At 47.5% G+C, this 13486-nt stretch overlaps 1 protein-coding gene across 1 annotated transcript in view; it reads left to right on the forward strand.

Moving 5' to 3' along the window:
* The window catches only part of LOC147103094 (ephrin type-A receptor 7-like), a 276169-nt gene that overhangs the window by 205719 nt on the left and 56964 nt on the right, over positions 1-13486 (forward strand). The window lies entirely within an intron of this gene.

A 13486-nucleotide genomic window follows, 5' to 3' on the forward strand; every position in this document is an offset into this window, starting at 1 on the left:
AGAATTTGATGGCCCTCGTGCAACACCGTGTCAAAAATATTTTACATAGAATTACATAAATTGCAGCAGCGATGCAGGCCATTCGGCCGATGTTTAAGGCCATACGGCCTACTCCTGCTCCTAATTCTTCTGTTCTTATGCTCCACACGAGCCTCCTCCCACCCCATTTCATCTCACCCTATCAGCATATCCTTCGATTCTTTTCTCCTTCATGTACCTTTCTAGATTCCCCTTAATGCCTCAGCCACTCCTTATGGTAGCGAGTTCCACATTCTAACCACTCCCTCGGTAAAGAAGTTTCCCCTGAGATCCCTATTGGATTTATTAGTGACTCTTATATTTATGGCCTTTAGTTTTGGTCTCCCCCACAAGTGGAAACATCTCCGCTACGTCTGCTTTATCAATCTCTTTCATAATCTTAAAGACCTCTATCAATTCACCCCCTCAGCCTTCTCTTTTGTAGAGAAAAGAGCCCCAGCCTGTTCAATCTTTCCTGAAAGATATGAATAACCTCTCTGTTCTGGTAAATCTTCCTTGTAAATCTTTTTTTCACCTTCTTCCATGCCCCTATATCCTTTTTATAATATGGAGACCAGATCTATGCTCAGTACTGAGATTACTGAGACTTCTGATCGATCACCTGAAGCACCATATCGAACCTAGTCATCTCCCCAGCCAGGTTCCTAAGAAGAAATCCAGAGTAATTGTTAACGGTCTATCAGCTTTGTCCTGATGGTCTAGCTAATGAAGTTTCAAAGAACCCAAGAAGGCCCAAGTAAGAAACCTAGACAACCCATCTAAATCCATATCTAAACCAATTCAGAATTGGAAAGAAAAATCACCAGATATTTTTAAAATCCTGCTGGAAGAAGTAAATCGCAAAGAGCCCATTTTTATAAACACAGAACCACAGACGTCTACAGCAAGGAAGGAGGCCATTCAGTCCATAGCGCTTGTGCAGGCTCTTTGCTGCTAGAGCAGTTCAAAACTAATCGCACTGGCCCATTCTCTCTCCATAGCCCTGGAACCAAGAATAAAGGGTGTCAAAAATAAGGGAGTAAAGCTGAGTCAGAAACAATGGATAACCATTGTCGTGAAAGAACAGACCATCATTCTATTCTGCCGAAAATTGAAGCCAAGAGAGAAGGAAAAAAGAGACATGAAAGGTTTTAACCTTGTACGCCACGTGGAAATGGGGTACAGGGCGAATTTAAGTCAGGGAAGTGATCTCTGATACCGCTGCCATCCCGTGCGACATCGTTTTAACCTACTGTTTTTAGCCGGCGCATGAGACACTTGCTGGAATGCCGCTGGGCCCTGCTTTAAATATGCAGATCAGGCTCTGATGATGTCATCAGGCCCGACTGCAATTTTTACCCGAGGCCTGAGTGGGGCAGCCGTCGTGGGTTCCCTGCAAGGCCAATGGGGCAGCAAGCAGATCCGGGGCTAGAAGAGGCCCAGAAAAGTAAGTTATTTAATATTTCATATGTGGGCCCGGAGGAGTAGAGTGCTCCTTCAGGCCCCACAGGGAATCCTTGGGCCTGTTTTGCTTTTTTTTTTATTCGTTCATGGGATGTGGGCGTCGCTGGCAAGGCCAGCATTTATTACCCATCCCTAATTGCCCTTGAGAAGGTAGTGATGAGCCACCTTCCTGAACCGCTGCAGTCCATGTGGTGATGGTACTCCCACAGTGCTGTTAGTGATGGAGTTCCAGGATTTTGACCCAGCGATGATGAAGGAATGTCAATTTACTTCCAAGTCAGGATGGTGTGTGACTTGGAGGGGAACTTGGAGGTGGTGGTGTTCCCATGCGCCTGCTGCCCTTGTCCTTCTAGGTGGAAGAGGTCGCGGGTTTGGAAGGTGCTGCCGAAGAAGCCTTGGTGAGTTGCTGTAGTGCATCTTGTAGATGGTACACACTGCAGCCACGGTACGCCGGTGGAGGGAGTGAATGTTTAAGGTGGTGGATGGGGTGCCAATCAAGCGGGCTGCTTTGTCTTGGATGATATCGAGCTTCTTGAGTGTTGTTGGAGCTGCACTCATCCAGGCAAGTGGAGAGTATTCCATCACACTCCTGACTTGTGCCTTGTAGTTGGTGGAAAGGCTTTGGGGAGTCAGGAGGTGAGACACTCGCTGCAGAATACCTAGCCTCTGACCTGCTCTTGTTGCCACAGTATTTATGTGGCTGGTCCTGTTAAGTTTCTGGTCAATGATGACCCCCCAGGATGTTGGTGGTGGGGGATTCAGCGACGGTAATGCCGTTGAATGTCAGGTGGTTAGACGCTCGCTTGTTCGGTCATCCCTTCCACACCTGTGCAGAATGTTTCCAGTAGTTGAGCGGTCATGAACAAGGGGCCATGGATACAAGATTAAATGTGAGAAATTTAGGACAGAGGGCAACAGAAAACCTCTTTACGCAGGTAATTGTGGAGCCGTACAATTAACTTCCCGGGTTAGTGTTTCACAGAATCACAGAAACCCTACAGTGCAGATAGAGGCCATTTCGGCCCATCGAGCCTACACCGACACATATCCCACCCGATCCCTGTAACACCAACACATATCCCACCCTATCCCCGTAACCCCACGTATTTAATCCCCCTAACACTAAGGGTCAATTTATCATAGCCAATCAACCTAACCCGCACATCTTTGGACTGTGGGAGGAAACCGGAGCACCCGGAGGAAACCCACGCAAACACGGGGAGAATGTGCAAACTCCACACAGACAGTCACCCGAGGCCAGATTTGAACCCGGGTCCCTGGCGCTGTGAGGCAACAGTGCTAACCACTATGCCACCGTGCTGCCTCGAAACTGTGCCAACATTCAAGATGAGATTGGATGGATGGTGAAAGGATCTGGGAATAAGATGGGTGTGTGATTAAAAGTATTTGCTCATGTGGAGGGTAAATGTCGGCACGGACTGTTTGGACCAAATGGCCAGTTTCCGCATCGTAATTTCAATGTTTTAACAGCTCATGAGGCTGAGGAAAACCCGTGGCTTCACTGCTGTTGGAACAACGTGGGTCCAGTCATTTATATTTAAGTGGAGCTGATGGCGAGACGATTATCCATTTGCCTTTGGTTGCCGTCTTCTGGTGTAAGTGCAGATAAAAATAATGGCAGCAGTGTAAAAAATACATACAGGAGCTAAGGTATGAATTCTACATGATCCAACTGGGAAAGCAATCTATTGCACTTTTTTTGATAACAGGGCCACAGTGACCTGGCATAAGATTTTACAGAGTGTTTATTGATCACCAGCTCAGCAATATAGATTTGGCTTTACAGGCCAAGATGCCTGTGAGAAGCAATAGAGAAGTAAAGGTATTAGAGGAGCTGTCTGATTCTGTTGCAAGTAAGTAGTCCGGCTGATCCTAACGTACATACTGAGAGACTAACGAGAGACATTGCAAACTAACCTGAAATAGAGTCATAGTCATAGAGTTATACAGCACAGAAAGAAGCCCTTCGGCCCATCGTGTCCGCGCCGGCCATCAAGCCCTGTCTATTCTAATCCTACTTTCCAGCACTTGGTCCCTAGCCTTGTATGCTATGGCATTTCAAGTGCTCATCTAAATGCTTCTTGAATGTTGTGAGGGTTCCTGCCTCTACCACCCTTTCAGGCAGTGAGTTCCAGATTCCAACCACCCTCTGGGTGAAAAAGTTTTTCCTCAAATCCCTCTAAACCTCCTGCCCCTTACCTTGAAACTATGGCCCTGGTTATTGACCCCTCCACTAAGGGGAAAAGTTCCTTTCTATCTACCCTATCTATGCCCCTCATAATTTTGTACACCTCAATCAGGTCCCCCCTCAGCCTTCTCTGCTCTAAGGAAAACAACCCCAGCCTGTCCAGTCTCTCGTCATAGCTGAAGTGCTCCAGCCCAGGTAATATCCTGGTGAATCTCCTCTGCACCCTCTCCAATGCAATCACATCCTTCCTATAATGTGGCGACCAGAACTGCACACAGTATTCCAGCTGTGGCCTAACTAGGGCTTTGTACAGCTCCATCATAACCTCCCTGCTCTTATATTCTATGCCTCGGCTAATGAAGGCAAGTATCCCATATGCCTTTTTAACCACCTTATCTACCTGTCCTGCTGCCTTCAGGGATCTATGTACATGCACACCAAGGTCTCTCTGATCCTCTGTCCTTCCTAGGGTCCTACCATTCATTGTGTATTCCCTTGCCTTGTTAGTCCTCCCAAAATGCATCACCTCACACTTTTCAGGGTTAAATTCCATTTGCCACTGTTCTGCCCATCTGACCAACCCGTCTATATCATCCTGTAGCCTGAGGCTTCCCTCCTCACTATTTACCACTCCACCAATTTTCATGTCATCTGCGAACTTACTGATCATACCTCCTACATTCATATCTAAATCATTAATGTACACTACAAATAGCAAGGGACCCAGCACTGATCCCTGCGGTACACCACTGGACACAGGCTTCCAGTCACAAAAACAACCTTCGACCATCACCCTCTGCCTCCTGCTGCTAAGCCAATTTTGGATCCAATGTGCCAAGTTAGCCCTGGATCCCATGAGCTCTTACCTTCTTTACCAGTCTCCCATGCAGGACTTTGTCAAAAGCCTTACTGAAGTCCATGTAGACTACATCAACCGCGCTACCCTCATCCACATCCCTAGTCACCCCCTCGAAAAATTCAATCAAATTGGTTAGACATGATCTCCCCCTGACAAAGCCATGCTGACTATCCTTGATTAATCCTTGCCTTTCCAAGTGAAGACTAATTGTGTCCCAGAATTTTTTCCAATAATTTCCCTACCACTGATGGGCTCACTGGCCTGTAATTCTCTGGTTTATCCCTACTACCCTTCTTGAATAATGGTACTACGTTAGCTGTCCTCCAGTCCTCTGGCACCTCTCCTGTGGCCAGAGAGGTTCTGAAAATTTGTGTCAGAGCCCCTGCAATCTCCTCCCTTGCCTCACACAGCAGCCTGGGATACATCTCGTCTGGGCCTGGGGATTTATCCACTTTTAAGCCCGCTAAAACCACTAGTACCTCCTCCCTCTCAATGCTAATTTGTTCAAGTATATCGCAATCCCCCTGCCTGATTTCTATGCCTACATCGTCCTTCTCCATAGTGAACACAGAGGCAAAATATTCATTTAAAACCGCACCCACATCTTCCGGCTCTACACACAGAATGCCACTTTGGTCCCTAATGGGCCCTACTCTTTCTCTGGTTATCCTCTTGCCCTTAATATACTTATAAAACACCTTGAGATTTTCCTTTATTTTGCCCGCCAGTGTTTTTTCATGCCCCCTCTTCACTCTCCTAATTTCTTTTTTAAGTACCACCTGCACTTTCTATACTCTAGTGCCTCCACTGTTTTTAGTCCTTTGTATCTGCCAAAAGCCTCCCTTTTTTTTCTAATCCATTCTTGTATATCCCTTGACATCCAGGGTTCCCTGGACTTGTTGGTCCCACCCTTGACCTTTACGGGAACATGTTGGCGCTGTACTCTCTCTCTTTTCTTTCTGAAAGACTCCCATTGCTCCGATGTGGATTTTCCTACAAGTAGCTGATCCCAGTCCACTTTGGCCAGATCCTGCCTTATCATATTAAAATTGGCCTTCCCCCAATTTAGAACCTTTATTTCTGGTCCATCTTTGTCCTTTTCCTTGACTACCTTAAATCTCACCGAATTATGGTCACTGTCACCAAAATGCTCTCCTACTGACACTTCTACCACTTGCCCGGCTACATTCCCTAGAATTAGGTCCAGTACTGCCCCCTCTCTTGTAGGACTTTCTACATGCTGGCTCAAAAAGCTCTCCTGCAGCCGTTCAGTGACATCCTTGACCCTGGCACCAGGGAGGCAACATACCATCCTGGAGTCACATCTGCAGTCACAGAAACGCCTGTCTGCACCCCTCACTATTGAGTCTCCTACCACTATTGCCCTTCCACTCTTACTCCTCCCCCCTTGTGCAGCTGAGCCACCCACAGTGCCGTGAACTTGGCTCTGGCTGCACTCCCCAGAGGAACCGTCACTTTCACCGTTTTCCAACACAGAAAAACAGTTGTTGAGTGAGATGCACTCTGGGGCTTTCCTGACTTCCTGCCGGACCCCCTTCTTCTGACTGGTGGTTTCCCATTCCCTCTCTGACTGCACTTTCTTAAGCTGCAGGGTGAACACATCTAAAAACATGCTATCCACGTAACTCTCAGCCTCGCGGATACACTGCAGTGCCCCCAGCTGACGCTCGATCTCCGAAAAGTGGATCTCAAGTTGGCCAAACATTGGCCCTTACTGCACATGTGGTCATCCTGACTGCAAGAAGCGTCTAGGAATTCCCACATGCTGCATGCCGTGTTTACTCACAGAATCTCCCGCCCTGTTTACTCACAGAATCTCCCGTTCTTTATACTCACAGAATCTCCCGCTCTATTAACTCACAGAATCGCCCACTGTTTACTCAGAATCGCCCACTGTTTGCTCACAGAATCTCCCGCTCTGTTTACTCTCAGAATCTCCCGCCCTGTTTACTCACAGTATCTCCCGCTCTGTTTACTCTCAGAATCTCCCGCTTTGTTTACTCTCAGAATCTCCCGCTCTGTTTACTCACAGAATCTCCCGCTCTGTTTACTCACAGAATCTCCCGCTCTGTTTACTCACAGAATCTCCCGCTCTGTTTACTCACAGAATCTCCCGCTCTGTTTACTCACAGAATCTCCCGCTCTGTTTACTCACAGAATCTCCCGCTCTGTTTACTCACAGAATCGCCCGCCCTGTTTACTCACAGAATCTCCCGCTCTGATTACTCTCAGAATCTCCCGTCCTGTTTACTCACAGAATCTCCTGCCCTGTTTACTCACAGAATCGTCCGCTCTGTTTACTCACAGAATCTCCCGCCCTGTTTACTCACAGAATCGTCCGCTCTGTTTACTCAGAATCGCCCACCCTGTTTACTCACAGAATCGCCCACCCTGTTTACTCACAGAATCGCCCACCCTGTTTACTCACAGAATCTCTCGCCCTGTTTACTCACAGAATCGCCTGCCCTGTTTACTCACAGAATCGCCCGCCCTGTTTACTCACAGAATCGCCCGCCCTGTTTACTCACAGAATCGCCCGCCCTGTTTACTCACAGAATCGCCCATTGTTTACTCACAGAATCGTCCACTGTTTACTCACAGAATCTCCCACTCTGTTTACTCTCAGAATCTCCCGCTCTGTTTACTCACAGAATCTCCCGTTGTTTACTCACAGAACCTCCCGCTCGCTTTACTCACAGAATCTCCCGCTCTGTTTACTCACAGAATCGCCCGCCCTGATTACTCTCAGAATCTCCCGCTCTGTTTACTCACAGAATCTCCTGCCCTGTTTACTCACAGAATCTCTCGCCCTGTTTACTCACAGAATCTCTCGCCCTGTTTACTCACAGAATCGTCCGCTCTGTTTACTCAGAATCACCCGCCCTGTTTACTCACAGAATCGTCTGCTCTGTTTACTCACAGAATCTCTCGCCCTGTTTACTCACAGAATCGCCCGCTCTGTTTACTCACAGAATCGGCCGCTCTGTTTACTCACAGAATCGCCCACTGTTTACTCACAGAATCGTCCACTGTTTACTCACAGAATCGCCCACTGATTACTCACAGAATCTCCCGCCCTGTTTACTCACAGAATCTCCCGCTCTGTTTAAAACAGAATCTCCCGCTCTGTTTACTCACAGAATCTCCCGCCCTGTTTACTCACAGAATCTCCCGCCCTGTTTACTCACAGAATCTCCCGCTCTGTTTACTCACAGAATCTCCCGCTCTGTTTACTCACAGAATCTCCCGCTCTGTTTACTCACAGAATCGCCCGCCCTGTTTACTCACAGAATCTCCCGCCCTGATTACTCTCAGAATCTCCCGTCCTGTTTACTCACAGAATCTCTCGCCCTGTTTACTCACAGAATCTCTCGCCCTGTTTACTCACAGAATCGTCCGCTCTGTTTACTCACAGAATCTCCCGCCCTGTTTACTCACAGAATCGTCCGCTCTGTTTACTCAAAATCGCTCGCCCTGTTTACTCACAGAATCGCCCACCCTGTTTACTCACAGAATCGCCCACCCTGTTTACTCACAGAATCTCTCGCCCTGTTTACTCACAGAATCTCTCGCCCTGTTTACTCACAGAATCGCCCGCCCTGTTTACTCACAGAATCGCCCGCCCTGTTTACTCACAGAATCGCCCGCCCTGTTTACTCACAGAATCGCCCGCCCTGTTTACTCACAGAATCTCTCGCCCTGTTTACTCACAGAATCTCCCGCCCTGTTTACTCACAGAATCGCCCGCCCTGTTTACTCACAGAATCGCCCACTATTTACTCACAGAATCGTCCACTGTTTACTCACAGAATCTCCCACTCTGTTTACTCTCAGAATCTCCCGTTCTGTTTACTCACAGAATCTCCCGCTGTTTACTCACAGAATCTCCCGCTCGCTTTACTCACAGAATCTCCCGCTCGGTTTACTCACAGAATCGCCCACTGTTTACTCACAGAATCGCCCGCTCTGTTTACTCACAGAATCGCCCACTGTTTACTCACAGAACCTCCCGCTCTGTTTACTCACAGAATCGCCTGCTCTGTTTACTCACAGAATCGCCCACTGTTTACTCACAGAATCGTCCACTGTTTACTCACAGAATCGCCCGCTCTGTTTACTCACAGAATCGCCCACTGTTTACTCACAGAATCTCCCGCCCTGTTTACTCACAGAATCTCCCGCTCTGTTTACTCACAGAATCTCCCGCTCTGTTTAAAACAGAATCTCCCGCTCTGTTTACTCACAGAATCTCCCGCTCTGTTTACTCACAGAATCTCCCGCTCTGTTTACTCACAGAATCTCCCGCTCTGTTTACTCACAGAATCTCCCGCTCTGTTTACTCACAGAATCTCCCGCTCTGTTTACTCACAGAATCTCCCGCTCTGTTTACTCACAGAATCGCCCGCCCTGTTTACTCACAGAATCTCCCGCTCTGATTACTCTCAGAATCTCCCGTCCTGTTTACTCACAGAATCTCCTGCCCTGTTTACTCACAGAATCGTCCGCTCTGTTTACTCACAGAATCTCCCGCCCTGTTTACTCACAGAATCGTCCGCTCTGTTTACTCAGAATCGCCCACCCTGTTTACTCACAGAATCGCCCACCCTGTTTACTCACAGAATCGCCCACCCTGTTTACTCACAGAATCTCTCGCCCTGTTTACTCACAGAATCGCCCGCCCTGTTTACTCACAGAATCGCCCGCCCTGTTTACTCACAGAATCGCCCGCCCTGTTTACTCACAGAATCGCCCGCCCTGTTTACTCACAGAATCGCCCATTGTTTACTCACAGAATCGTCCACTGTTTACTCACAGAATCTCCCACTCTGTTTACTCTCAGAATCTCCCGCTCTGTTTACTCACAGAATCTCCCGTTGTTTACTCACAGAACCTCCCGCTCGCTTTACTCACAGAATCTCCCGCTCTGTTTACTCACAGAATCGCCCGCCCTGATTACTCTCAGAATCTCCCGCTCTGTTTACTCACAGAATCTCCTGCCCTGTTTACTCACAGAATCTCTCGCCCTGTTTACTCATAGAATCTCTCGCCCTGTTTACTCACAGAATCGTCCGCTCTGTTTACTCAGAATCACCCGCCCTGTTTACTCACAGAATCGTCTGCTCTGTTTACTCACAGAATCTCTCGCCCTGTTTACTCACAGAATCGCCCGCTCTGTTTACTCACAGAATCGGCCGCTCTGTTTACTCACAGAATCGCCCACTGTTTACTCACAGAATCGTCCACTGTTTACTCACAGAATCGCCCACTGATTACTCACAGAATCTCCCGCCCTGTTTACTCACAGAATCTCCCGCTCTGTTTAAAACAGAATCTCCCGCTCTGTTTACTCACAGAATCTCCCGCCCTGTTTACTCACAGAATCTCCCGCCCTGTTTACTCACAGAATCTCCCGCTCTGTTTACTCACAGAATCTCCCGCTCTGTTTACTCACAGAATCTCCCGCTCTGTTTACTCACAGAATCGCCCGCCCTGTTTACTCACAGAATCTCCCGCCCTGATTACTCTCAGAATCTCCCGTCCTGTTTACTCACAGAATCTCTCGCCCTGTTTACTCACAGAATCTCTCGCCCTGTTTACTCACAGAATCGTCCGCTCTGTTTACTCACAGAATCTCCCGCCCTGTTTACTCACAGAATCGTCCGCTCTGTTTACTCAAAATCGCTCGCCCTGTTTACTCACAGAATCGCCCACCCTGTTTACTCACAGAATCGCCCACCCTGTTTACTCACAGAATCTCTCGCCCTGTTTACTCACAGAATCTCTCGCCCTGTTTACTCACAGAATCGCCCGCCCTGTTTACTCACAGAATCGCCCGCCCTGTTTACTCACAGAATCGCCCGCCCTGTTTACTCACAGAATCTCTCGCCCTGTTTACTCACAGAATCTCCCGCCCTGTTTACTCACAGAATCGCCCGCCCTGTTTACTCACAGAATCGCCCACTGTTTACTCACAGAATCGTCCACTGTTTACTCACAGAATCTCCCACTCTGTTTACTCTCAGAATCTCCCGTTCTGTTTACTCACAGAATCTCCCGCTGTTTACTCACAGAATCTCCCGCTCGCTTTACTCACAGAATCTCCCGCTCTGTTTACTCACAGAATCTCCTGCCCTGTTTACTCACAGAATCTCTCGCCCTGTTTACTCACAGAATCGTCTGCTCTGTTTACTCACAGAATCTCTCGCCCTGTTTACTCACAGAATCGTCCGCTCTGTTTACTCAGAATCGCCCACCCTGTTTACTCACAGAATCGCCCACCCTGTTTACTCACAGAATCGCCCGCCCTGTTTACTCGCAGAATCGCCCGCCCTGTTTACTCACAGAATCGCCCGCCCTGTTTACTCGCAGAATCGCCCGCCCTGTTTACTCACAGAATCGCCCGCCCTGTTTACTCACAGAATCACCCGCCCTGTTTACTCACAGAATCTCTCGCCCTGTTTACTCACAGAATCTCTCGCCCTGTTTACTCACAGAATCGTCCGCCCTGTTTACTCACAGAATCTCCCGCCCTGTTTACTCACAGAACCTCCCGCCCTGTTTACTCACAGAATCGCCCGCCCTGTTTACTCACAGAATCTCCCGCCCTGTTTACTCACAGAACCTCCCGCCCTGTTTACTCTCAGAATCTCCCGCTCTGTTTACTCACAGAATCTCCCGCCCTGTTTACTCACAGAATCTCCCGCCCTGTTTACTCACAGAACCTCCCGCCCTGTTTACTCACAGAATCGCCCGCCCTGTTTACGCACAGAATCTCCCGCCCTGTTTACTCACAGAATCTCCCGCCCTGTTTACTCACAGAACCTCCCGCCCTGTTTACTCACAGAACCTCCCGCCCTGTTTACTCACAGAATCTCCCGCCCTGTTTACTCACAGAATCGCCCGCCCTGTTTACTCACAGAATCTCCCGCCCTGTTTACTCTCAGAATCTCCCGCCCTGTTTACTCACAGAATCTCCCGCCCTGTTTACTCACAGAATCTCCCACTTAGAGAGTAAAATCTAGGTTTAACATTGACCATAATAAATATGTAAGTTGCTTGAACAAATAACCCTGGCACAATAAGCCCAATGGACTCGACGGGCCGAATGTCCTCCTACTGTGCCGTAACGATTCTATGATATGATTCTATAACGGCCTTTCATTCCTCTCTCTGACGTTGGTCTGTGCATTCCTTCTTTCTGTTTTTCCCTGTTTTTTGTTTCTTGATATGTGCTGTGCCTTTCTCCTTTTTTCTGTTTGTACACCTCCCTTTTTTTTTCTTTAATTTGCCTCTCTTCCTGTCTCTGTGACTTCCCCCTCCGCCCCCACCCCCAGCCCCCCCTCTCTCTCACACATGTTTGTCGGGCCCTGCATTGGAGCCTACAAAGGCCCCAATGTAATGTGGACGCCAGCAAAACAATAGTTAATTTTTCATGTACAGTTTAAAAAAAAAACTAGAGTTGGTCTTGTGTACAGAGAAAGAGGACCTCTTATTAACCTGAATGTTAGCCTATTTCCCATGGGGCCAGCGGCATGATTGTGATGAAGATGAAGCACTGTTTAACAAGTCCTGGTCCATTAAACGTTCCAAATAGGCACATCCTGAGATCAATTGTTGAGATGTTTCTGTAAATTGGAGGCCACTTACGTGATGGCTTTTTGCGCCAGAGTGATTCGTTCAAGCAACTTATATATTTTATTAAACCTTTATTTATTGTTCTAGAGAAAACATACTCATTTATGCAGCTGTAATGTATAAAGGAAACATTCTTTATTTTCCAAGTCAGTTAAGACACACTTTGGAATGCTGTAATCGTAAGCAGCACCACAGGAGATCCACTAGTTCGATGTTAACAGCGGTGTGGGACCACACACACACACACACACACACACACACACACACACACACACACACACACACACACACACACACCCTTAGAAAGAGAACATACGTTAGTTACTTAATGCTGGGTGCTTCCGACCCGAACCAAAACTGCAGAGCACTTTACGATTTACATACTTCCCTTACCAAACAATTGAAGTTTAAATGACCTGAGCTTGAGTTTACTTATGAACTTAGTGATTTTAAAGGGGCCTTTCTGCATCTTTACCAAAATAATTCCTGGTGCATCATGTGGCATTATTATTTTATTACTATTATGATGTGGGACAGGCTTGAAGGGCCTTTTCCCGCCTGTCATTTTTGTATGTATGTTTGTATAAAACTTCCCTCTCCTTATAAAAAGGCATATGATTCAAATGACCATATATATGAATAATATATGAAAAGCTGTATCCCTGTCACACTATGTTACAGATGGAAAACGCCCGTAAAGTGCTGCATGCTTCTGTGCTGGAGGGTGAACATCTAAAAATGTTCTCCGCTGCAAGCTACTGAATATACAAAAAACAAATGACAGGGAAAGACCCTCTGGTCCATCGAGCCTGTGCTATAGTGTCATGGTGTGACACACCATCACTCCCTTACCCACCAGACGTGAGGTTGCAAAACTCACCATGTAGGCAATTCTGGGTGTGATTATTGTACTTGGTGCATTGTCCCATTGGCACCCCAATGTACTGTGGTGCCTCCCCATTACTTTGTAGTCAGTTTAGCTCCATTGTACAGCCTATTCTGGTATAAAAGATGTTCGAGCAACTGGTGTGGAAGAAATCTACTTGTCCAGTACCAGGACTTGCTTTGATCTGTGAAGAGCTCCCCAGTGTTTCGGAAGTGTGCTGGCCTCAGCACTTCTGTTTGTTTTAATAAGACTAATTCCATGGGGGATTTTAGCTGACGGGTTAATCTCACCAACCTTAAGTGCGGACTCATACTCTCAGCACTTCCCAGTGTTGTGTACACCAAAGATACAAAATAATAATGAAGGAGAAGCAGTTGGTTCAGCTTTAGAAGTC

The sequence above is a fragment of the Somniosus microcephalus genome, chromosome 20, assembly GCF_052327205.1.
Source record: "Somniosus microcephalus isolate GS21.2 chromosome 20, FLI_Smic_1.0, whole genome shotgun sequence".
NCBI classification, from domain to species: domain Eukaryota; kingdom Metazoa; phylum Chordata; class Chondrichthyes; order Squaliformes; family Somniosidae; genus Somniosus; species Somniosus microcephalus.